Here is a 24,634-nt window from a genome sequence, read left to right as displayed (position 1 = left end):
GACATAGAATAATAATTCACACAAATATTGTAAAACCAAGAAACAACTAGCCCTGAATGGGTGCTGGTTATCTTGTTTGCACCAACTAGAAAAACTCTTCTATTCACTAATATATTATTTTCTAGTAGCAGGCTTTCTTCACTCCATTACTACCTGCTGCTCATCTTCAGTAAATAGGTGCTTAAAAGAAATTAAAACCTATCATCTAGGCTGTCAATTGAAGAGAACTGATGCTGGGATGTATCAAACATCCCTGTTTTTGTGCGAGTACATCCAGTCTGTAAGGAGGCTTGTGGTAATTGCCACCTGACCATTTCCAAAAGAAGGAAGAATCATGGTTGCCTGGACTAGAAGGGAGTCACCAGAATGATCTTGGGGGATTGAACCTTAATCTTCAGAAGTACACTGAACATTAGTGGAAAGGGAGAAAAGCATACAGGAACATTCCTGTCCTAGGAAAAGAAACTGCATCTGCCTACCAGGCCTTCTTGCATGGAGCCCTGGAATAGAGTTTTGCCAGTGGATTGTCTGGCAAGGAGACAGAGTTTTACTTGAATAACTCCCCACAAATGGATACAGTCTTGGAAGACCACCTGATCTAGTTTCCATTCATGATGCTCTGCCCTGGTCCTGCTCAGCTCATCTGCCACACAATTTTACTCTGACAAAATGCAAGATATCTGTACAGTGAGACCGTGCCGTGAAGCTATATACTATATACCAAGTTAAAATGGCTAGTCTGCAAAAGGAGGTATGACCTGGATCCCCCTTGCTTGCTGATGAACCACATGACTGTGGTATTCTGTAACCATCTGAAGAGTTTCCGGGGACAAAAGATGGTTCTAAGAGTTGAGTGCCTTGATCAGGACAAGTATCTCCTTGATATTTATGTGCTTGCATCTGTCCTTGGCGTCCCACACCCACTGCACTTCTTATCCCTTCTAAAAGTACTCCCCAAGCAAAGTCCAAAGTGTCTGTGATGACTGACTACTTTGGAAAAGGGACAGAAAAAGGGAGACATGGATTTAAGGATACATGTTGTCTACACCAAAAGATTTCTCTTCTGACAAACCCCAGCACTGAGATTTGAAATGATAAAGGATGTTTATGCTGGAACCAAACAGATTTCAAATGCCAGTGTATCTTTTACACGTGGAGTCATGCCAGGGGTATCAAAAATCACAGATACCACAAGACCCAAAATCCAGAGGTATTCCATCACAGGGACCGAAATCTGACTGGAAAATCTTAGAAAAAGATTTAGATAAAGATCTACTTTCTCTTGTGGAAGAAAAGCACTTCTAACTGAGGTGTCTAGCTGACATCCCATGAACACAATCCTGTGTGAAGCAGTCAAGAAAGACTTTTGAATGTTCTCTTGTGTAAAAAATTGCCAAAGAGAGAGATTCCTAAGTTTCTGCAAAGATAAACAAGTTGTCTAAAATATGGAAAAATTTGGATACCCTATAGCTTGCAATTGGCTATAACGGTTGCTTCACTTTGTAAACACTTTTGGTACAGTGGATAGTCCAAATAGTACGGCAGAGAACAGATAATGTGATCCAGACCCACAAAACTTTAAGAAACATATTAATTCTGGATGAATATGCATGTGATTTTAAGCATCTTTTAAGTCTAGGTGTTACCAGGAAACTTGAACGAGAAAGAAGAATTAATAGGTTGTGAAGTGACATAATTTTGAATATGGACACTATCACAAACAGGTTTAAGAAAGAGATCCAGAACTTCTCTCCAGGCATCGTCTTTCCTTGGCACTAGGACCATCCTTGAATAAAAATCCATCTCCACCTGGGAAAGAAGAACTGGTGCCATCACTCCTTGGGACAGCACGTGATGAAGAACCAATGGAAACAAGAGAGTCTGATCTGAAAGATGAGGAATGACACATTGGAAAGGAGGAATTTCATCCCACTGCCATCTGTAACCTTGATGAATCATTTTCAGAACCCATTTGTCTGAAATAATATGTTGCCAATGAGAAAAAAAGTCATTCAGAGTTTCTGGAAGAAAAAAGGGGTCCGCGTGAGTGGGGGTCACAAGGTCTCAAATAGTCAGACTTGTTGGACTGTCCTTGGTTTTGGGAGGTTGGAGAAATCCTTTTAGAACCCTCTTGCCATTTCCTCTTAAACATCTGCTTACCTATATTTTGTTGAGACTGTTTATTCTGTTTTTTTTTTTTTTTTTTTTTTGCGAAAATGTGATGAGGAGACAGAAAATCCCTTGCACAAACTGGAAAAGGGTGGCTGAAATATCTTAGAGATTCCCTGGATCAGCTTGCTCATTTCATCACACTTTATCACCTTACAGTACAGCAGACAAACATTAAATCTCTATCCAAAGGAAAATTTAAAATGTCATTTTAACATCACCTGGGAGGTTCTGAATGCAGCCATGCAAACCTCCTCAAAACAGTCCCAGTACCCATAACCCTGGAAGAAGTATCAAAAGAGTTATACATGCACTAAAGACAATGAGTAGTGACCTATGCAACTGTTTGTTTTTTTGGCTTTTCCCGGTTAGGGGTCGCCACAGCAGAACTCCGGTCCGCTAATGATTGGTAGTAGATTTTTTTTTTATGGTGCAGAGTTGCCAGCCCGACGCCCAACCTTCAGTGAAGGCATGCCCATTCACGCATGTCTTTCGGAGGCCACTCAACTGCAGGGAGGGCCGTGAATCGAACAAGAGAACGTCTTGCTGTGAGGCAACAACGCTACTGCTGTACCACCACAGCTTAAAGTAGTAACCTATGCAACTGAAGAAACTAAATTATTAAAAAGCAGATTTTCCTTCACAAGATGAAAATGCGGATAAAACTTTCCTCATATTTTCACAATTTATCAGAACAAACCTTAACATATGATCCTGACAATTCAAAATTACGAAAATCAAAGTGGCAGAAATATATACTTTTTTCACATACCTATCAATATTTTTCCCATCCTTATCAGAATGGGTAGCAGTGGGATCAACTAAAGCTACAGCTGTTGGGTCAGGTTCGTGAATAGTGTATAAAAATTTAAAACACCGAGAAACTTTATACATCATATCTGCCTTTTTAGGGACAGCTGGCTAACTATCAGAAAAATTGCAGGCAGTAACAGACACATCCTCTAAAGCAGATACAACAGGAGGAATGGGTGTAGGTTCTGAAAAATCTTCTGTAGCAACTCATAATATTTTCTGAGGGACTGAGAAACCTCAGTGTTCTCCCAATGAAAACACTGGCACGTTCTAGCAATAGTCTCAGATAAAGAAAAACCTCCACAGGGAGAATTAGAAAAAGAGCGCTCCTCTGAATTTGAATCAGAAATCTGAGGAAAAAAAGCATGCATCAATCCCTGCAACTTCCTATTCAGATTCGGACTCGCTCTTATCTCTTCAGGAAAAAACAGGAATTTTCCTTTTACCAGAAACTACTTTACAAAGAGGAATAAATAATCTGAATTACACCCTGTGCCGGACCCCAGTCAACTACTCCTATCCAAAGAAAACTGAGGAGGAGTAGATAAATACTTTGTTTGCAGTTTCTTTTTTGACAAGAAAAACTGGGTCAACAGTGTTACTAATGGCAGTGGCTGCTTCCCCAGGAAAGGGTACAGCATTCAGACACAACAGGAAAATCTTCCCTGTTCCCACTCCCAGGACCAACAAGACTGACTACACCTTGCCCACTGAGGGGACCCCAACAGTTGTAGAAGAGATGGCTAAGCTACGGTCCATAGTGGCTGTAGGTGCTACACCAGAGGGATCTGTAGTAAAAGATGAGTTGTCTTATATCCATGGTAAAAGATGAGTTGTCTTAGGAACAACAAATAGACACAGTAGTCACCCACCTGTGGCTGAGGTAAATTGCTAGCCTGTTGTGATGGCAAAGGCGGTTTGCTTAATTTTTTTCTTTTTGTAGTTAGAAGAAGGAACGACTATGGTACTAGTAGTCTGTTCCATGGTCATGCCAAAAATGGTGCCTTCTTCTTAGGGAAGCCAAGAAGCAATTGCCAGTAAACATTAACAGTCCCCAAAAGTAACTTTTTTGACAGAAAAACACAGTAAAAGGCACTTTAAAACACTAGCTCCACAACAGAAAAATAAACAGTTTCTCCATAGAAAAAAAAATATTTTCAATTACTTTATACTACTTTTAAACTGACAGAAAAAATAAGTGCTATGTTCAAAAGTATGTTACAGTCTCGAAACAGTCCATTAAACCACAACATTCTTACCTTTAAAGGTAACTTTCCTGAATAGGGAAGTAAAAAAAAAAAAAAAAAAAATCAACAAAATTAAGAAAATAGAATTTTTTTTCCCCAAAGGGAATTTATCTTCCTAGCAAATGAAAGTACAAGCTGAACATTGATCCTGTGTCTCTTGTGAGGCACACAGAAATGAGAACAGATCAACTAAGGTTAACTATCTGTGACCTGAGGGTGGAGCTAGGAAGTAATCCTTTTAAGAGGTAAAATAAAACATGTCAAGGCTTTACTCGAAAAGTTCACCCAGACTCTGCCATAACCTGCTGTGAGGGAAAGGTTAGCATGCTTTTGCTTCTTGCATTTTGTATTACTTTAGTGCCTTTTGTCTATTTAGTATATTGTGATTTGTTTTCTTTACACTGTGTTTTACTTGAATTCTGCTTTTAATTGCATATCTAAACTAGGAAAAGAGACCACAGCTGTGTCTCTTGTGAGTTACACAGAAATAAAATTTTTCCACCCTCGCGCTGTTGTGTTTTTAAGCTCAATTGTCTTTTTAGTTGCCTGCCCCTTATATTAATTTGGTCACATATCTCCTTCCCTCTCTCCATCCATTGGCTGTTCTAAGCACAAAATTATCATTTTGTGAAATCACTCCCTTCAACTATTTCATTTTATTGTCCATCCCATTGTATTACATAGAACCAGAATACAAAGTGCCCACCCCTTTCCAATCTATCTTGTGATCTTAAAATTAGTGGCTCTCCACTTAGATAGCTAAAGCTTAGTTACCCCCCTCTTTCATATCTAACTGCTTAGTGAACACTGCAACTCTTAGGATATAAACTTATTTTACAACTTACCTTTAAAATACGCAACATCTACTCCACGACCACAAATTACTGGACAGCCCACATTCTGCCTCTCCGTAGTCATCTTGGGATTAGTGCTTCTGTTCTGCTCCTAAGAAGGAGCACAGGGACATTATTTCCTGGAAACTGCTGATCACCAGAAAGCCTAACAAGCGCTTCATATGTACCAGCCGGAAACTTGTGCTTATATGTTGGTCCTTATGACAGAAGGAGCAGGGTGCATTGATTTATGTCTGTTTCTGGTTGGGCAGTGAGGGTCTGAGCTTGATGTTTCCGATTGGTCTGTTTGCTATTCAAGGCATCTACCATGAAAAGGCTACAAACCTACAGACTTTTGCATCATCTGGGACAAGACTGTGGATCACCAAACAGACGGTGCCCTGCTTCTCACCTTAGAACTGGTGCTAATGTTTTGTTGCTAATGAGAGAAGAAGCAATGGATCATTGTATCCCAGCAGAGGAAAGATGTGGTGAGACCAGCACTAGTAGTAGCCATGAAGTAACCATTCAGGAGACTCCTCTCTTTTTATCATTCTTGACAAGCAAATCTTTTAGTTATGTACTCACCATAACTTCAGATGTTTGGGATCCATCTCGCCTACATTCTGACTGATGGGTTCGGAGCCGATCCCTCGGCTCCGACTCGGCACGCTTATGCCAAAGAGCGAAGTCTCTTATTGGCTGAGCTTATTATATCCCAGGATGCACCACTACCATTCCCCCAGATCTAGTTTGTCCGCATACATGCACACATGCATACCCTGCTTATATAACATCGTCAGATGAAACAAGATAAAACAGTAGAACTCAAAACCGTTCAATCTCTTCTGATCTCCAAGGCAGGGGGAAGGAGGGTGGGTATTAGGAATGTAGGCGAGATGGATCCCAAACATCTGAAGTTATGGTGAGTACATAACTAAAAGATGTTATGTGATCCTATCTCGCCTACATTCTGACTGATGGGACAGCGTCCTAGCACCTGAATCCTGGGTGGCTCACTGGAAAACACTCCTGAGTACCGTGGAACCAAATGATGCTCGTCCTTTAGATGCCACATCCAATTTGTAGTGGGAAATGAAAGTGTGCGGATTGGACCAAGTAGCCGCAGCACAGATTTCGATATAGCGAGCTTGGAATGAAAAGCTATAGAAGTAGCCATAGCTCTGGTAGAATGAGCTTTGATAGATGTTGTAAGTTGCTTATTTAAAGAAGAATAAGCCTGAGTTATGCAATCTCTGATCCATTTTGAGATAGTAGCTTTTGTGATGGTTTGGCCCAGTTTATTATCTGAGAAGGACACAAACAACTGGTCTGACTTACGAAGTTGCTGAGTCCTGTCTAAATAGAAGCGTAATTGCCTGTGAACATCCAATTTATGAAGAGTGTATTCTGCTTCATTGGAGAATTTTGGGAAGAAAACTGGTAGCTCTAGAGATTGTTGTAGGCAAAAACTAGAACAGACCTTTGGGACAAAGGATGGATTAGGCCTAAGTGATACTCTATCCTTGTGGAAAATCAAGTACGGTGGCTTAATAGACAGGGCTTGAAGCTCTGAAACTCTTCTTGCAGAAGTAATTGCAACTAAGAAGGCAGTTTTCCAAGACAGATATTTTAACTCGCATGTAGCAGCCGGTTCGAAGGGGAGATGTTAATGTGCCAAGCACCAAATCAAGATCCCACGGAGGTGCAGGATGAAAAATTGGGGTCTTAATAGGCTCGCACCTTTAATGAAAGTTTTGCATAGTCTGCTGCTCATCAAAGGAGGATCCATGGATTCGTGGAATTTAGAGATAGCCGCAAGTTGGACTTTAATAGTTGAGACAGAAGATCCCTGATTAAACAGGGATGTTAAGAATTTCAAGACCTCTGGGACAGGAGCAGTGATAGGGTCTAAGCCCTTGAGTTGAGCTCCAGATAGCAAACCTCTTCCACTTACTAAGGTACAATTTGTTAGTGGTGGGTTTGTGGGCGAAGATAAAATGTGAACAACTTCCGGGTCTAGTGTGTGCCTTCTAACTAAAGTCGGAAGCGGAGGAGCCAAGCTGTCAATTTCAAAGATTGAAGGGACTGATGCCGATGTCCCGACTGATGGATTAACAAGTCCGAATTAGATCTAAAGTCCACGGATCGTCCACTGCATGCTTCTTCAGGTAGGAAACCATACCTGACGAGGCCAGTATGGGGCAATCAGTATCATTGAAGACCCCAGTTGAGAAGCTTTTGAATAACTCTGGGAAGAAGCGGAATTGGAGGAAAGGCATAAAGTAGCCCTGTTGGCCAAGGTTGTGCTAGAGCATCCATGGCTGGTACTCCTGATGTGGGATCAAGGAGAAGAACCTTTGGCACTTGGTGTTTAGTGGAGTTGCAAATAGGTCGCAGCACGGTCCCCATCTCCTGAAAACCTGAGCTGCTACTGTGTGGTTTAGAGACCACTCGTGAGGAGAGAGAATTGTCCTGCTCAATTTGTCTGCCAATATATTTGACTTTCCGGGATGTGGGTCGCTACCAAGAAGCGGTTGGTAGCTACAGCCCATTCCCACACTCTCATGGCCTCTCTGCAAAGGGGTATGATCTGGTCCCTCCTTGTTTGTTCAGATACCAAACCACCGACATGTTGTCTGTGTGGATGGCGATGATGCCCTGAGGAAGAAACTTGTGTAAGGCTTGTAGGGATAGAAGTACAGCCCTCATCTCCAACACGTTGATGTGGAGAAGAGCTTCGTCTGGAAGCCAGGAGCCCTGAACTAGCCTGCCCAGACAATGCCCCCCCCCACCCTATCTGGGAGGCATCTGTCGTCAGGGTAACCACTGGAGAGGGGAGAACAAAGGGTTTTCCTTGATTCAAATTGGATGTCTGAAGCCACCAGCGAAGGTCCCGTTTGCATATTTCCGTAATCATGATGTGATGATTGAGGGGAAGATCCTGAAAGGACCATTGAGTTGACAAGAGCCACTGAAGAATCCTCATGTGTAATCTTGCCAGAGGAACTAAAAGAACCGTGGCAGACATTGAGCCTAAAACTTGTAGAACCATCCTGGCTGGGGCTTTGGATCTCGAGATCAGAGCTTGAACTTGGCCCTGTAAAGTTTGGATCCTTTCTGCAGGAAGAAAGACGCGCATCAATCTTGAGTCTATCTCTGCTCCTATAAACTTTATGCTGAGAGGGCAGCAAGACAGACTTTGACCAATTGAATGTAATCCCCAGGGAAATACCCAGGAGATGGTGGCTTTGAGGTTGTCCATTAGTAGATGCCTGGTGGTGGCAGTCAGGAGCCAGTCGTCGAGATAGGGAAACACTTGGAATCCAAGACTTCTCAGGTGAGCCGTCACTACTGCCAAACACTTGGTGAACACCCTGGGGCTGTGGTGAGACCAAAGGGCAGAGCGCAAAATTGGTAATGACTGACTCCCAGGCTGAAGCGCAGATACCTCCTGGACGCCTGATGTATCGGTATGTGATAATAGGCGTCCTTGAGGTCTATGGAGCACATCCAAACATCCTTCTCCAACAATGGGAGAATGGATTGTAACGTGACCATTGAATTTGGATTTCGTGACGGATTGGTTCAGTCTGCTGAGATCCAATATTGGTCTCAGGTCCCCTGTCTTTTGGCACTAAAAAGAACCTGGAGTAATTTCCTGATCCGATCTGGTCTGTGGGGACCGGTTGGATGACTCCTTTTTCTAGCAGTTTTAAAGCTTCTGCGGCTGCCATTTCCCTTTGACTGGGTGGTGGGTCCGGGATTCTTTTGGACGGTAGGGCGAGTATGTGAATGGGATGGTGTAACCTCCGGCAATGATCCGAAGCACCCATCTGTCCTGAGTGATTGACTCCCAGGCTTTTAGGTGCTTGGCAAAACGACACCCGACTGGCTCGAGCAGCACAGCCGGGCAATCCCTCATGACGTGTGGGAGGCTGAAGAGCCACGAAAGGACTCGCGGTCTCCAGAATTGCGGGGCCCTCTGCGCCTCTGGGACGGCGTCTCCCTGAAAAATTTCCCGTCCTCTGCCTCTGGAAGGGGAATCTTCCTGCTGTTGGGAGAAAAACTTGCGAGACTTATGGAACCACATTTTCCCACCTCCTTTAGCTTTGGGGTAAGGCCGAAGGGAGTGGAATAACGGCACCTACGGCAGATAAAGTTTTTGCCTGCTGATCACAGCAAGTAAGGGTGTCTTTAACCTTGGATCCAAACAATGAGGCCCCATCAAAGTGAGCGTCGGCCTAGGAAAACTTGAAGGCCTCCGAACTGACACAAGCGAGCCAGGCTTGTCTCCGTGAGAGCCACGCCTGTGCCTGCCGCTCTACCGCCCGCCTTCGGCCGCATAGGAAATGAGCCTCATGGACGAGTTAGAAATTGACGTAAGGATAGCCAACTGAGAGCTAACCGACTGGGCTAGCTGCTCAGGTAGGTTACCCGAGGGAATCTGACAACTCCTTGACCAGATCCCTCTGAAGCCTGGTAAAATGTGCCAAATAATTCAGAGACCTTAAAGTAAAGGCCGCTGAAGTCAGGGTGCGCTTCCCGTACCTGTCCATACTCCTAGACTCCTTATTAGGAGGATGGACGGACGTTGAAGCCTCTGCCACGTCCTGTTGTGTAGCAGATGCCACCACCATGGCATCTACAGCCACGCCTTTAGTGAGGAACTCCTTCTCGGGGAGCAGACAAAAATTTATTTGGACGAGAAGGGACTGGTTCCACGGTATCTGGATGTTCCCGCCCTTCGACAAACTAAATCCAGAAGCTCGTCAAGGGCGGAGACACCCAGGAGGCGGAGGGCTGAGCCCCAAAGGGCTTGAGGAGCACTGACTGGGCAGCAGAAGGGGATTTGGATATCCAGCCGCCTCGTTGTTTGAGGATCTCTAAGATGTCTGCAAATGAGACATCATCCGAGGACGACTGGGACCCTCTGCATCATCCAGATCAGTGTCTGATGTAATAGACTCGGGGAGTCCACGTGCTTCCTCTTGCACGATCTCTTCCTTGGGGTTCCTCCGAAGACAACTCGAAGAACCCTCAGGAGGAGGAACCCCACTGGGGTAACCTCAGGCCCGGGCTCCGCTGACTACGGACAGGGAACTGCCAAAGACCCAGTCTCCACGCCCAGGAAGGTGCCGGTAAAGCCGGAGAGATGGCGAAGAGGACTTGGCCAAGGCACTCCTCATGGCTCTGAAAGCGGACCCGCAGAATCCTGGGAGTGTCCGGTCTCCGGAGCCGTGATAGCCGACGGAAGTCCCGCAGCCGAAGCACCGAGGGGGAGGCTCGGAACCGAAAGCATAGGTCCCAAACATCACCCCGGGTCCAGCCGAAGAAGTCCGCGTACCAAACTCGGACCCGAAGGCCCGGGTTGGAGTAAGGGTCGGAGCCGACCCTGAGATCTCCACCGGCTCCAACAGCACCTGCTCCGGAGCCGAGCGGTCGGAGGAGGAATGGCAATGGGGTGGGCCAACGTCATCGGCTCCGAAGCCAACTGGGTCGGAACCGAAACAAATTTTTGGAAGACTGGGGACTGAAACAGTCTTTGGAGCACCCTGTCTATATCAGAATCTGACATCCTCGAAGACCGAGAGGAAACAGAACGGGTTCGAGAAGGCCTCTCCAACGGCCCCAAAGGGCTAGGGGACCGGCTCAGAGGCGACTCGATGAGTATCGGCGCCGAGGGAATACACATACCAGATTCCATCGGTGCCGAGGTGGACTTCGGCGCCGAGGAGGAAGTGTCTGAGCGGGCAACCTTTGTCGGCTCCGAGAGCAGTGGAGCCGACGAAGATGACCCGCCTCTCGATGCCCCAGCCATCGGCTCCGAAGCCAGAGGAGTCGATACTGGTGGCATCGAGGCAGACCGTTCCAACCTCGGCTCCGAAGTCCTTGGAGCCGAAGGAGAGGCCTGCCTATGTTTCTTAGCGGTCGGATCCGACGGACTGGTCGGAACCGACGCCCTTTTCTTTTTGGCCGGAGAAGGAGAGGACGCCAAAGCTTCTTCGAAAGAAGGTTTAATTAATCCCTTAAGAATTAATTTATTTTTCCTCTCCTGGAGGACCCTTGAGGAAAAAGCGTGACATACGCTACATGATTCCTGTAAATGTTTTGCCCCTAAGCAATACACACAGAGCGAGTGATCGTCCGTAATGGACATTTTAAAACTACATTTTACACATTTTTTAAAGCCCGAAGGCCTAGGATTCTGAGACATTATGGAGGGATTTCAGTAATCTGACAAGAAATACAATTACTGGGGCACCCCTAAGTATAGGCTTACAGTTATCACTCGCAAATGACAGGGGCTTAAAAACCCTGTAAGAACAGACAGCTACCAAAAGCTTTAAAGCCTTCACTATATAAAAAATATAGAAGGGTTGATTAACCGGGAAGGCCCTAGATGAAGGGGGGCCTAGCAAACACAACCCAGTCACACAACAAATTTCCACAACAAATTCAAACCAACCACACAACAATGTAAGAATAGCTGTTAAAACAGCTTTTTTTGAGAGAAAACAGCAAAACTGACAGAAAAGTTAGTCAAAAAATAACTACTCAGCTCAGCCAGCTCGAGACCACGTCTTCGCAGGTTAGCGGCAAACGAGATCTGGGGGAATGGTAGTGGTGCATCCTGGGATATAATAAGCTCAGCCAATAAGAGACTTCGCTCTTTGGCATAAGCGTGCCGAGTCGGAGCCGAGGGATCGGCTCCGAACCCATCAGTCAGAATGTAGGCGAGATAGGATCACATAACATCCTTTGTTTTCGATAAGTACTGCTTGATTTGTTTCTTACTTCAGAATATCTGTCTAAATACTTCATACATAAAATCATCAGAGTTTGCTTATTAGTTTCCTCTCAAGTGTTTGGCAGTGCCCTGTACAGACCGACACCATCAGTGACATTCTTCTTGTAAAAGCATGACTGAAATTTCACCAATACCTAGTTGCACACGGGACAACTAGTTTTCAGTGATTAGCACTGCCCCCAGAGTTGTAAATCGGATACTCCTGACATTGCTTTATATTCTAATTCCAACTGACTAATCAATAAAAAAGGGTCTGATGCCATGGATATGAAAATTTCCTACCATCTCCATTACTAGCATGGTGGATATGGGCATCCTGAGGCAATGTAGAAATGATCTCATGTTCACCGACAACCAGTTCATTTTTAAAGAAACTGATATGATTCAGTATGTGAGAGATGTATTTACACAATGTCACTGGAGTAAAAGCTCTCAGATAAAACTACTCCTAATGTTAGACGGTTGTCACTAGTATGCACGTTGCACCCATCACACAATTCAAAGCAGACGTATAAACCCACATATGCTGAGGCACTTAAATGTAACCTTCCTAAAACTCAAAGACCTCCTTAACAAAGTACACATAACAAATACCCTCAGCAGCTCCGAATGCACACTTTCAAAACACCTACATCAAAACATACAGCCACATGTCATGAGGCCTCTACTTCTAAACCCATAAGTCAAGCCACCACACAATCCGATGTTCTGGTCTTTGAAGATTCCATTACGAATCAGTCTGATGTCCCTCTCACCAGACTGAGTGAGGAAAACATCTCAGTCAGTTGCTTATCAGGGGCTAGGATCCCCCACATTATGCATGCACTCAGGTTTTTCGACCAGAAGTACCAGTATGACTCGGTCATAGTCCATGTGGGTGTAAATGACCAGACATGTACCTCCCTGAACTATATGAAGAAAGACATCATGACGCTCTCATAATGTGTGTCCCAGGCTGGTACAAGCCTAGCATTGAGCAGTATTTTACCTTCTCCAAGGACAAGTCACAATATGAACAAAAGATGACCAACTTCAATAACTGAATTAGTTTCTGGTGTCATTCGAAGGAGGTGCAATATTTGTCAGCATGGAAGGAGATAGTCACAGATCATGCTGCTTTGTAAGTCTCTCCTCCATGCTTTTGAATACTGGCTAAAACACTGTCTTCCCCCATATTGCCTTTTCTAGGCAATGCCAAACTGAAAGTATTTCCGATACAGCAAATCAAAACCAAGAAAATCTATAGGTATTACTGCACAATGCTAGGAGTCTAAACAAAAAAAAACTCCACTACCTAGAAGCTTTCTTCACCTTAGAGAATGCTGACATCTGTGTGGTCACTGAGACATGGTTTAAAGCTTCAGAGTGCACACCAACAGTGCAAGGTTATAATGCCTTCCACACATTTAGACTGGCTACTACACTGACAGGGACTAAAGGCAGAGGTGTCTTTATTTACATCAAAAATAAATATACCTCAAGGCTGGTCAAACAGGACAAGGTACTTAGCTTTTCCATGTTCAAAATCACTATAGGCAAATTCCAATACCACTTCTTTGCAAGCTACAGGTCTCCATATATGACCCAGGAAACCCATACCATGTATTTAAACTTATTGGAAACATTCACCGTCCAACCCACTACCATAGTCATGAGAGAATTTAAATTATCCCACTATTAACTGGGAATCCTACACAACACCAAAAGTACAGGCACAGAGATTCTTTGAGTTCGTAACCACAAACTCCCTGGACCAGATTGCCAATACACCAACCAGGGGTGCAACCATACTGCATTTAGTCCTCACTAATTTGGGAGAGTGCTTCACACCCACTAGTATAATGTCTTTCCTGGTAAGGTCGAACCACAAAATGGTCTCCTTTGAAGTAAAAATAAAACCTGGACCCACAGCTAACCCTAGAATATTCAGGAACTACTCCAAGGCTAACTTCCTCCTATTAAGCAATAACCTGGCAAAATTTCAAGCCCCCATAAACCCCGAGAACACTGCTGCCTATGCAGAACTGTTCACAGAAACCCTATACAAGCATGTTAATAGCTGCATAGAGGTACCTGTACTCAACAGGAAGAAAGTACAGAACTAAATCAGAAAGCATGCCACCCTGGTGGAATCACAATCAATAGGCTGTATAACAGAAGGAAGAAAATCATAGCAAAAATTAGAAAGTGCAAAAAACACTCTCAAACTAAACAAACAACATGGATGACAAATAAAGTCTACCAAAGCCAAATTTGAGATAAATTTGGTTTCACATGCCATGGATAACCGCAAGGCATTTTTTAGCTATGCCCGCAGTCTCAAAGGCAATACACAATTCTGTGCAAAGCTCATTGTAAATGAAGCCACCTATACTGAGCCAGAAGACATAGCAAACAGACTGGCTGACAAATTAATCTCCAACTTTACCCCTCTTTCCCTCTCAACCTTTCCTTAGGAAATACAATCAAATATAACCCCCCTACTATCACTAGGTAACAGTTCCTTAACTGCTCTCTCTAAAGCCAAGAACACAGCATCATTTGGCCCAACCAATATCCCAGGATGCTTTCCAACTAGTAAGAAACATGACCTATCAGGCCCTCTAGAACTGCTATTTAACTATAGCCTCCAGACAGGGGGTGTGTCTCATGAATAGAGAACAGCAGCAGTCATCGAGAACAGCAGCAGTCATCCCTTCTGCACAAAGGTGGCCATCTACAGACCCATAAGTCTCACTCATCTCATATGCAAAGCCATGGAAAGAATTACCATGGAAATGATCAATAATGATATGGTAAACCTCCAGACACTGGACCCAACCCAGTTTGGTTTTGACAAGGGCAGGTCATGCCCACTCAACCAGGTGGACTTCTTTGAGAAGGTCACCAAAGCAATGAATGAGGGCAAAATGGTTCACACCGACTACTTTGACCTGGCCAAGGCATTTGACACAATACCCCTCGAGCATTGTTGACAAATTCAAGGAGTTTAGGTACAAACCCTTATGTCAACCAGTGGATAGCCAACTGGCTCATAGACAGGACCCACAAAGTTAGAAGTGGGGAGTCCACCTCTACAAAGAGGCCAGTCACAAGTGAAGTCCTTCAGGGATCAGTCCTGGGATCACTCCTTTTTAACATTTACTTTACTGAAGTCAAGGCCGATGTCAATGGCCTTGGCTGACTAAATTTGCAGATGATTGCAAATTAGGAGCCATCACTGAATACCACACAGACACAAATGTTATCCAGGAAGGGCTGACACAGAAAAACAGTTGGTGTCAGAGCCATGAGCTAAAACTAAATGCCAAGAAATGAATAATAGTGTCCTTTGGGAAATCATCCACCACTGGTAATTATCATATTGACAACACACCCCTTGTAGTTGACCCAGTAGTCAGTGACTTAGGGACACACAGACAGTAATCTAGCCTTTGATCATAATGTATGTACAGTAGTGAGGAAATCATTTTATGTTGCACAGCTTATACACAAATATGGCATCTAGGTCCAGCAAAGTCACTGTTCCACAGTATTCAGCATTCTTCAAACCTATCATTGAGTACAATGCTCCCTTTGGCATATCCAACAACTGGAATGTCCACAGAGGTTCCTCACAAAGAATAAAGGGTGTAAGTAATTTGTCCTAACCCCGTCTTTGGAACAGGCTCCCCATCCACGTGAAGCAGAGATCCTCCCTAATCCAATTAAAGTGTAACTTGGACAATTAGATTGGGAACAGGAAATTCATCCCTGGTTTGGCACTAATGTCTGTAATGGCCACAGGCAGCCTGTAACTGGTTCATCTCCCAGGTCTCTGCTTGTAAATGGTTCATCTCCCAAGCCCCTGCTTAGACGTTATCAAGTGTACTAGAACTTGTCAGAGATTTGGGATGCATGTCTAGGCTTAAAAAGCCCATTGTGGTAGTTAGCCTAAAAAACATCTAAGAACATATCATCTGGACTGCAGATTAGGCATTTATGTATGAATATGTCACATTTCTGACTCAAACTACCACACTTTAAAGCTCCAAGACCCAAATTCCACAAATATTAACTTCTTATTCTTGCGTTTAGATAAAGGACATTTAAACACCTCTGTATTTAAGCAGCCTATGAAGAAAAAGATTTCTTGAAATGCAGTATCCATCTGCCACACTTATTCAGGAATGTCATTAAATGACAACATCACCCCTTGCAACTGAAGATAGGTTCGCATCTGAATTGGAGTTATAATGGTTTTCATTCAAGGTGCTAGAGTCATAGGTTGATACTAAGCTACTGATCCAGATGACCATTAGTAAACAAGTCACAATATCCCAAATCATTGGTACCCATTGGCATAACTTATTTATACCTAGTTTCATCACTTTTCAGTGAGGGAGTGAGGGGGCCATAACCGTATTGCATTTAAAATTGCCCATCATTCAACAAGGCTATGCTTAAGGAAGGTCAGGCAGCAACTTTGCTTTACATCAAAATGAAGTTTATTCCATAAAAGGAGGATTCTCTGGGATATATATCTATCTCAACAGCATGTCCTACTTATGTTTTGGTGGAAGTCAGGATCTCTTTAGTGGGAGTTTAAAGCATTATTAGCTTTGCTCATGTGCAGGAGGTCACACAGGACTTGATCCTTTGTGGCTCTGTGGGCTAGACAAAGATCACCTCTCAACAGTCTATAGGAAACAGAAAAGAGAGAGAGAGAGTGCTTTAAGACAGTCTGGGTAACTCAAGGAAGGCATACCATTTATTATCTTAGTGAATGCTGCAGTATCTCAAGCTGGGTCATATGTTTTAACAAGTACATACCAAAGGGGCCATTTCATTCCATTATGGGCCTGAGAGTTGAGCAGAAAGGGATGATAACTTTTTAGCGCTGGAAGAAATATCCCTGGTGATCGGTCTGGTCAGATAACTGGACTTCCTAACAGTAGTGGAAAAATGGTGATCAAAGGGTAGTTTACTGTCAGTGAAAGTGCACAGGTCCTGAATGACTGAGTCACCTTTCAAAGGAATATCATCTATAGGGTAGGTGCATGGATGCTGAGTTTTTGCCTAACACAAAGTAGCATTTCACAGCATTTAGTTTTAGGCTGTGGTCAAGGCACCACTTCCTGGTGTGTTATAGTACCTCCTGAAGAATCTGGAAGTCAGATGGTGAGTTCATTACATCTCCAAGTTTGCAGTCGTGTGCAAATTTGGGGTCTATATTATATATTCAAAGTTTCAAAAATTTGAACCCCATATGTTCGACAAAATATGAGCGAAACTTGAAATCTCGAATATATAATAAAAGTTAAAAAATAAATAAATAAATAAAAATTACCTTAACGCTCTGAGCAGGAGGGCAAGCCCCTCTGCACTCCCCACACCCCCCTACTTAAATATACCAACTCCAAAACTGCACTTCAATGCAGAAAAGGGAAATTTTCCCATTCTGCACATACGGAGCCGTTGCCTTTCACCTTCAAACTTTTCAAAGTTCGATCATATGGTGTCGACCATATGGCATTCAAACTTTGAAACGTTTGGCAATTTAATAGGGACTCGCAAATTTGGTCAGCTGTAGGCCTTTCGTATCAGCCTTGGCATCAGACAAGTTAATACCAAAGAGAAGGGGTCCTACAACCAATCCCTGGGGACACCACAGGTATATACTCTTCTCAAAGAGAGAGTGTTCCTCCACACACCATTTGATTGGCTAATAAACAGAACCCAGTTTGCTAGCAAGTGAGTAACACAGGGGTTTTACATTTATTCAGAGAAAGAGCAAGTGTTGTTGCGTATTAGCTCTGAATACTGCTGGACATTAACTCTAAGGTTTCTGATTGAACTGAAAAAAAGAAAACTTTGCGGCTGTCCTTACAGGTGGCAACTTGCAATTTATACTTACTTCTGGATGACTTGATTTTGCTTCAGAGTTCTTTGTTGATCTTTTTGAGTTTATCTCTACACGATGGGGTATTAAGTTTGTATTTACTTGGCTGTTAGTTTCTTCTTATTGTATAGTTTGCTTATACCAAGTTCCACCAAAGGGGTTTATTCCTAAATTTGGTATTGCACTGGATTTACGTCTTATGGGGACAAATGCCTCAATGCAGGTTTTGAGGTGGGCATAGCAATTATCCACAAACGTGGCAGCATGTGAGATAGGGTCATCAAGGTGAGGAGGTTCTTAAATTTCATTAAGTCATCAGTTTGCTGGATTAGGTTTACCTTAATAGTAGTTTCTAAAGACAGAAGTGTTCTGTGGTAGGTAAAGTTTTAACCTCATAATAAAAGTGTTACCTAACTGTGGTCAGATTTGACATGTGACATGGTAACTGTAGGTGTTAAGCATAGGTTGGTTATATTGGTAAGAACCAGGCCCAATATTTTTGAATCCCTAGATGGATCATGAACCAATTGGTCTAGGGAGATGGCATTAATGTAATCCAGGAGTCTTTGCACATATTTACCTACAGTGAAGTAGGTTCCTCCATTGATGAAAGGATAGTTGAAGTCATCCAAGAGAATAATGTTAGGTTCAACAGGGAGGGATGTCTGTTTGTTTAGATGTACCTCATGAGCTGCAAGTGACATTCAGGGGCTCCAGAAGTTAGTTATGATGCAGGCGTTTTATTTACAAAATAAAGGATATGGAGAAGTTCAATGTCATTTTCCTGGCTTTCAAGTCTGAAAGAAAGATGACTTCTTAGAAATACATATATACCCCCTCCAGTAACACTTTTTTCTGTGCTGGATCTGAAAGTGTGGTACACACTGAAATCTTGTACCATGAGAGTGCTGCATGTGTTCTGAAACCACTTTTCAGTAACTATGCAAACATCTGTATTTTCAAGACTTAGGAATACCTGTGAGCAGTGCAACTTTTTATTCAGGCTTCTAGCAGTGAGCAGTGCTACATTTATACAGTTTTCATTTTGACTGTCTATGTAGGTAATCTGAGGAGCTCCACTTTGCCTAAAAAAAAAAAAAAAAAAAAAAAAAAACATTATGGCAAGGAAAAAGTCCTGGCCAATATATTGAAGCCATGAGGAGAGAGGTGCTGGCTATTCCTAGCAAAGCAGTCAGGGTGGTTAATAATCTCCTACCAGGCTGATATATGCATTGGATTTCCTTAGCCAATAAGTGAAGTCAGTTATCTTGTTTGTATTGTGGCATCATTCTTGGTGAGGGCAGGATAGTACTCAATACTAGTTTCACACCAATTTGAGAACTCCATCATCATGTCCCTCTTCATATGATCCAAGAAGGTATGCTTTACCTAATGCCCTGTGTGTGCAAATACCATATTGCATATGTACGTAGGGTGAAGGGACTTGAAGGTCCTAGTGACATGCAGATCCTAGTACCAGAGAGGCAGATTACCGTTACTTTGTCCTTGCTCAGTCTGGTGAGTAGTGCATCTGTGTGCCTGACTATGGAGTCACCTATGACTAAGATGTTACCAGCTGTACTGTCTCAGCCTTGCTGCCTTAAGTGCTTTAGCCTGTCAGTTTTGCGACCCCCATTTTGTAGTTGCATTTTCTGAAGTATCTGTGTACACGGTTTGCCTGTTAGTGCGATGCTGAGTGTCCTATACCCCAAACTTTCATCTAGGAGGCCTTTGTGGTTTAGGCAAGAACTTTTTAAGTACCTCAAAATAAGAAGGCTTATTTGTTGTCTAGGACATGGAAGGGGTGGGTTGTATGAGATGGGTGTTAGAATGACAGCATGCTGGTTACAGTCCACAGCCTATGAAGAGAGGATGGCCTTTAAGGTTACTAGATACTTGCATCTCTTACACACAGAATTGTTTACAGGAAGAATTAAACACTTGTCAGTGAGAATGAGCCTGTTCCTATTGCTATCGGGATCGCAACAGGTGGTGAGGTAAACTGTGACTTCATGATATACAGTGCCTAGTGAAATAGGGGTGCTAATGAAGTGAATTTGTAGGAAGGGTCAATATACTAGAAGATTAGGATGAAAGTAAGTAAAAGCACCAGAGTTACAATTATACAAGTACAGTATCAATAAATGAAAAGTACAAAGGTCAGTAAAAGTGTAGCAGCAACTAACAGATATATGAAGCAATGACTACCAACAATAGCTTAGTACAAATGATTTGGCTTGGGTGCCACAACAACTTAGTACAGTGATGAGACACTCAGTAATCAGCAGCCACAACTACGGGGGGGGGGGGGGGGTCATGATGGTTAAGGTCTTAACCTCACAGACAGAAGGTATAGGGTTTAATTCTGAACATTGGTTAGGCTTATAATAGTCTGAAGACCGATAGCCTAGTATTTCCCTATGAACCTGTAAATCAGGTTTGAAATATCTGTAGAAACAGGAAATGATGAGAGCAAGACAGTAAAAACAACTGCAATAATTAACAGTTTCTTGAAGACAGCAACTATAAATTGCATTGGATGCCACAACTGCAATTTTACTACAAATTTGCAGATCACATCAAGGATTACATTTAGGCTTAGAATGCTCTCATGTTTCAAAAGTAGTGAAAAAGGGCATAAACAATACACCTACAGCAAAAGGCAACTCGGCCCTGAACAATGTGGCCTTTATAGGCATTCTTAGGTGCACACAACTGTGCCTGTGCATCCACAACTATCCACAACAGCATTCGGTTGTCCAAAGGAGTATGTGGGTGTGCTCAATCGGATACTGTTGACATCTCAGTACAGTACTTAATAAGTGTCAGATGTGGTTCTACGTCATAGGTTTTTTTTTTAACAGAAACATTTAGGTATTCTCAGGCATCCTCATGTAGTTGCAGCCCAGCAAAGTACAGTGATAATGTCAAAGACAGCCTGAGTTTAAAAAAACACCACGGCACACAGGCCAAACACCACACTGCCACTGCAACCAGTAACAAATTTCACTCAGAGCAATACCAGTACCCCCTACTCTCACCAAGAGATAACTTGATAAATCAGTTCTAAATGCAGAAATTCACTACAGCACAATGAATACAAGAGTAGTATTTAAATTATCACTAGCACAATAAGTGCAAAAATAGAAACTTGTACTTCCCAGATGTAGTGGGGTTTGGTTCCGAGTTCAAATCCAATTATGTCTCTTCAGGCATCCTCATGTAGTTGCAGCTCAGCACAGTACAGCAATAACATCCACAGACACTCTGAGTTTAAACAGCAACCAGAGCACACAAGTTAATCAAACAACACACTGCCTTTACAACTAGTAGGAAATTTCTACCAGAACAATAGCAGCACCTCATACTCTTAGACTGATGTACAGTCTGAGAGACTGATGTACAGTCTGAGAGAACCGTCATTGGTAATAGAAATAATTTAGATAAACATTTTTTTTCAGATGGACCCATATCCAGTTCAAACAAAGAATACATATATGAGTGTTACTAATTCATTAATAAAATCTAGGACAACACACATTATTTGTGAAAAGCTGAGTTTTTATTATAACACTACAAATCTGAAACAACAGTTATGATGACAATCTATGCATGTAAATGGGGTAACTGCACAGTGAAAGAAATGGGACCTCTTGATACAACAGGTTTATTAGCTGTAAATTCAGACAGCACTTCTAAGTTTACACAACCTACCACTGGCAAAATGTTTACTTTTCTATTATGTGCTTGCTAATTGTGATAGCTGTTATTTAGTTTATTTGGCATCATGCATTAAATGCAAAGCCTATTCCATAAGAAAGAAAATAGGAAAGATTTCACACACAAGTTCAACATTAAATAAAAAAGTGAAACTTCTGCCATAACTAAACACATTACTGATAAATATTATAATCAGCATTTTCATTTTACTGTAGCTGAATCAATATATGCCAAGAAACATGGGGGCGACATTACAAATGATACCAAGCATCTTGAGTACATGTTGATTATGGACCTTAGAACTAAAAGCCAGCTGTGAATGTAGGCTACTCTCTTAAACTTGCACTTAAAGAATGCCCTCCAAGGCACCGACAATTAAGTGTTTAAATTAGTAATGTTTTTTAAACATGCCAAACACAGATGCATTAATTATTTAACTCTACTAAAGCATGTTTAACTTGGAAGACTACTGCCACATGATTTTAGCTAATGGCTGTGAAGGAATTCAAACATTTGAAAAAAAAATATTGTATAACAAAGTTTACTTAATTTGTGTAGTATGTTTTATGAATTAAACTGCTTTTCAACATGGTACTTGTACAATTTTATTACTGTTTTCTACTATAGCTAGCTTGGCCTAATTTTCCATGTGCTTATTTTTTTTATCTGTTTTATGATCTGTCTGACCTAAAAATAACTGAATTCTCAAGTTCAGTTTTTAGGTCATTCATTATTTTTTGCTTTTTCTTTTCTTCCATCAGCCACTACTCTTGCTCTGACACACATCCATCCTTCAAGAAAACATAAAATATATTTCTCTGTAAACTCTTCGTTAACTGAATACATCCAAACTGCTTGCCAAGTTATCAGATTTCTTCTAAAAGTGTACTGTCTAGTTTCCTCATTTCTCTAAATATCTGTCCAGTCTCTGAGTTAGACTAAAGTTGCCACTATTAACTGATTATCGCATACTCCTTTAGAATTGACACCCGTTTGTATGTATGTATGCACGTACTTATAAACGTGTTTCTCTCTGTTCAGGGAATATTGTTACTAACACCCCATTTTCAACAGTTGGCACAGAGGATTAAAGTTTTGAGCTGTAGTTCCTGTGGTAAAGGACGGATTCTCTCAGCCCTCATTTGCCTACTGTATAACCTTAATCAAGTTATTTAACCATACAGTGCTTACGGAAAACTGGGGATTTGGGCTAGGTTCTTCAATGGTCCCTTGGATTGCAAGACTAGTAACTACCTATGAACCTATTTCTTGCCTAATTTCCTTGACCATATTATCCATCTCCCCCCTCCACTTCTTTATCAATTTCTCAGTACCCCTGATCTTTTTAAATAAAATTTCTACATTTGTTTTCCCATCCCTGTATTATGATCTGCCTCTATTTAATGAGAATTTCCTACATGTAATTTATTTTTATCTTGTACCTTTTGTTTCATCTCTTGCAATAATATCTGTCAAGCTCTCTTTCTTCTTTAATACGGATGTGCTATCTTTCAATATTCTAAGAAGCAGAGGTTAGCGTTTATAATATATTTCTTGCAACTTGTACTTCGCTTTGTGATTATCAAACATATGGCTGGAACTAAGCTGCACAAAGGAAATAAAGTGACTTGTAAAAATCAAATATAAAATTATCAATAGAAAATTTCTCCTTGAAGCCCACAGTGCAACTGTGTCCATCTGCAAGCAAATTTTCAAAAATACAGTTCACTAGCCAGTGCAAGTATATTTCAAACCAAAAACACTTTCTAGAACAAAAATTCAAACTTGGAATAATATTTAAACATTATGAAATATATATGCTTAACAGTTTAAATAATGCTACTACTTTGAAACTAAACGTTGAAATAAATACATGTTAATGTGATAATCATGATAACCTCTACACTCCTGCCTCCTTAAGTCATTAAAGCTTCATGGCAATGTATCAGGCTAAAATATGTCACAGGTGACATCTAATATGGGTTGCCAACACAGCCTACAAACCTAATTTGTTACATAAATAATTTCAGCAAATGTTTACTAAGCAATGCACTTTTATTGCATTATGTACAGGTTTTGTTTCATTAATTATCCAATGATTTTCCAAATATTACTAAATGTCATTTCTGCTCAACACTGAAATGCTCAACAAAACCTACCGATATTCATCTTATGTTCCTGGCGCAATCACATTCTTCATCCTCTTCACTTTTTATGTTTTCAAGGTTTCTGTTGATGGCGTATAATGAGCACAGATGGATTAGCCTATTATAGACTGATAAGCACCCAGGGTTAAATGGATGCGTAAGTATTAAATCAGTCCTTAAATTACGACAAGTAAGAAAGTGACTGGGAGAGAATTGATTATCAATGTATTGCAGTAGTTCTTTAATCAACTTGCAAAACCATTCACAAAATCTTGTTTAATAAAACTGTCTGTCCTTTCTTAAGTTGTTTTTCTTATTGTCAAGCATAAAGCACATACTTTCAAAATGCCTCAAAATGCCTCAGAAGTGCTCGACTTGCATTTCTATCTTACTTGAAGGATGGTTCTTTCAAACTGGATACAAAAGTGATCTCAAATTCGTCACCTGCACTTCTGATGTTATAACATCAGAATAATGTAACTGTACTACACTTGAAGCATTGTACCATTTATCTTCAGATTCTATTTGTATTAATCAATTGTGCAATCTGATGCCTTAGCATTACCCTGTAAACTATAAATCACTGTGCTTATTTGACTGCAAAAAAAACATTTACACACAATCCGCAGTGGTGCAGCAGTAGCGTTGTTGCTTCACAGCAAGAGGTTCTCCCATTCGATTATTGGCTTGGGTTGGGAGTGCCTTCTGTGTGGAGTCTGCATGTCCTCCCTGCGGTCAAGTGGGAGTTTGAAAGACATGCGTTGAATGGGCGTGCCTTCATTGAAGGTTGGGTGTTGGGCTGGCAACTCGACCATAAAAACCAACTGACAATCATTAGTGGACCGGTGTTCTGTTATGGCGACCCCTAACCGGGAAAAGCCGAAAGACAAACAGACATTAAACAAAAATAACAATTGAAATGTCAATACTTATGTAGGCTCCCTATAGCCCCTTCTCTCAATATGATGTACTGAAAAAGTACAATTATAAACATTTAATACATAATCACTTAT

At 41.9% G+C, this 24,634-nt stretch overlaps 1 protein-coding gene across 1 annotated transcript in view; it reads right to left on the bottom strand.

The window, feature by feature from the left end:
• The window catches only part of BBS7 (Bardet-Biedl syndrome 7), a 1,778,061-nt gene that overhangs the window by 1,713,743 nt on the left and 39,684 nt on the right, over window positions 1–24,634 (bottom strand). The gene's annotated exons all lie outside the window — the stretch shown is intronic.

This window comes from Protopterus annectens, chromosome 2.part0, assembly GCF_019279795.1.
Source record: "Protopterus annectens isolate FY-2018-M chromosome 2.part0, PAN1.0, whole genome shotgun sequence".
Lineage (NCBI taxonomy): Eukaryota > Metazoa > Chordata > Ceratodontiformes > Protopteridae > Protopterus > Protopterus annectens.
The sequence above is the reverse complement of the archived record's forward strand: the minus strand, read 5'-3'. Positions and strand labels throughout refer to the sequence as shown.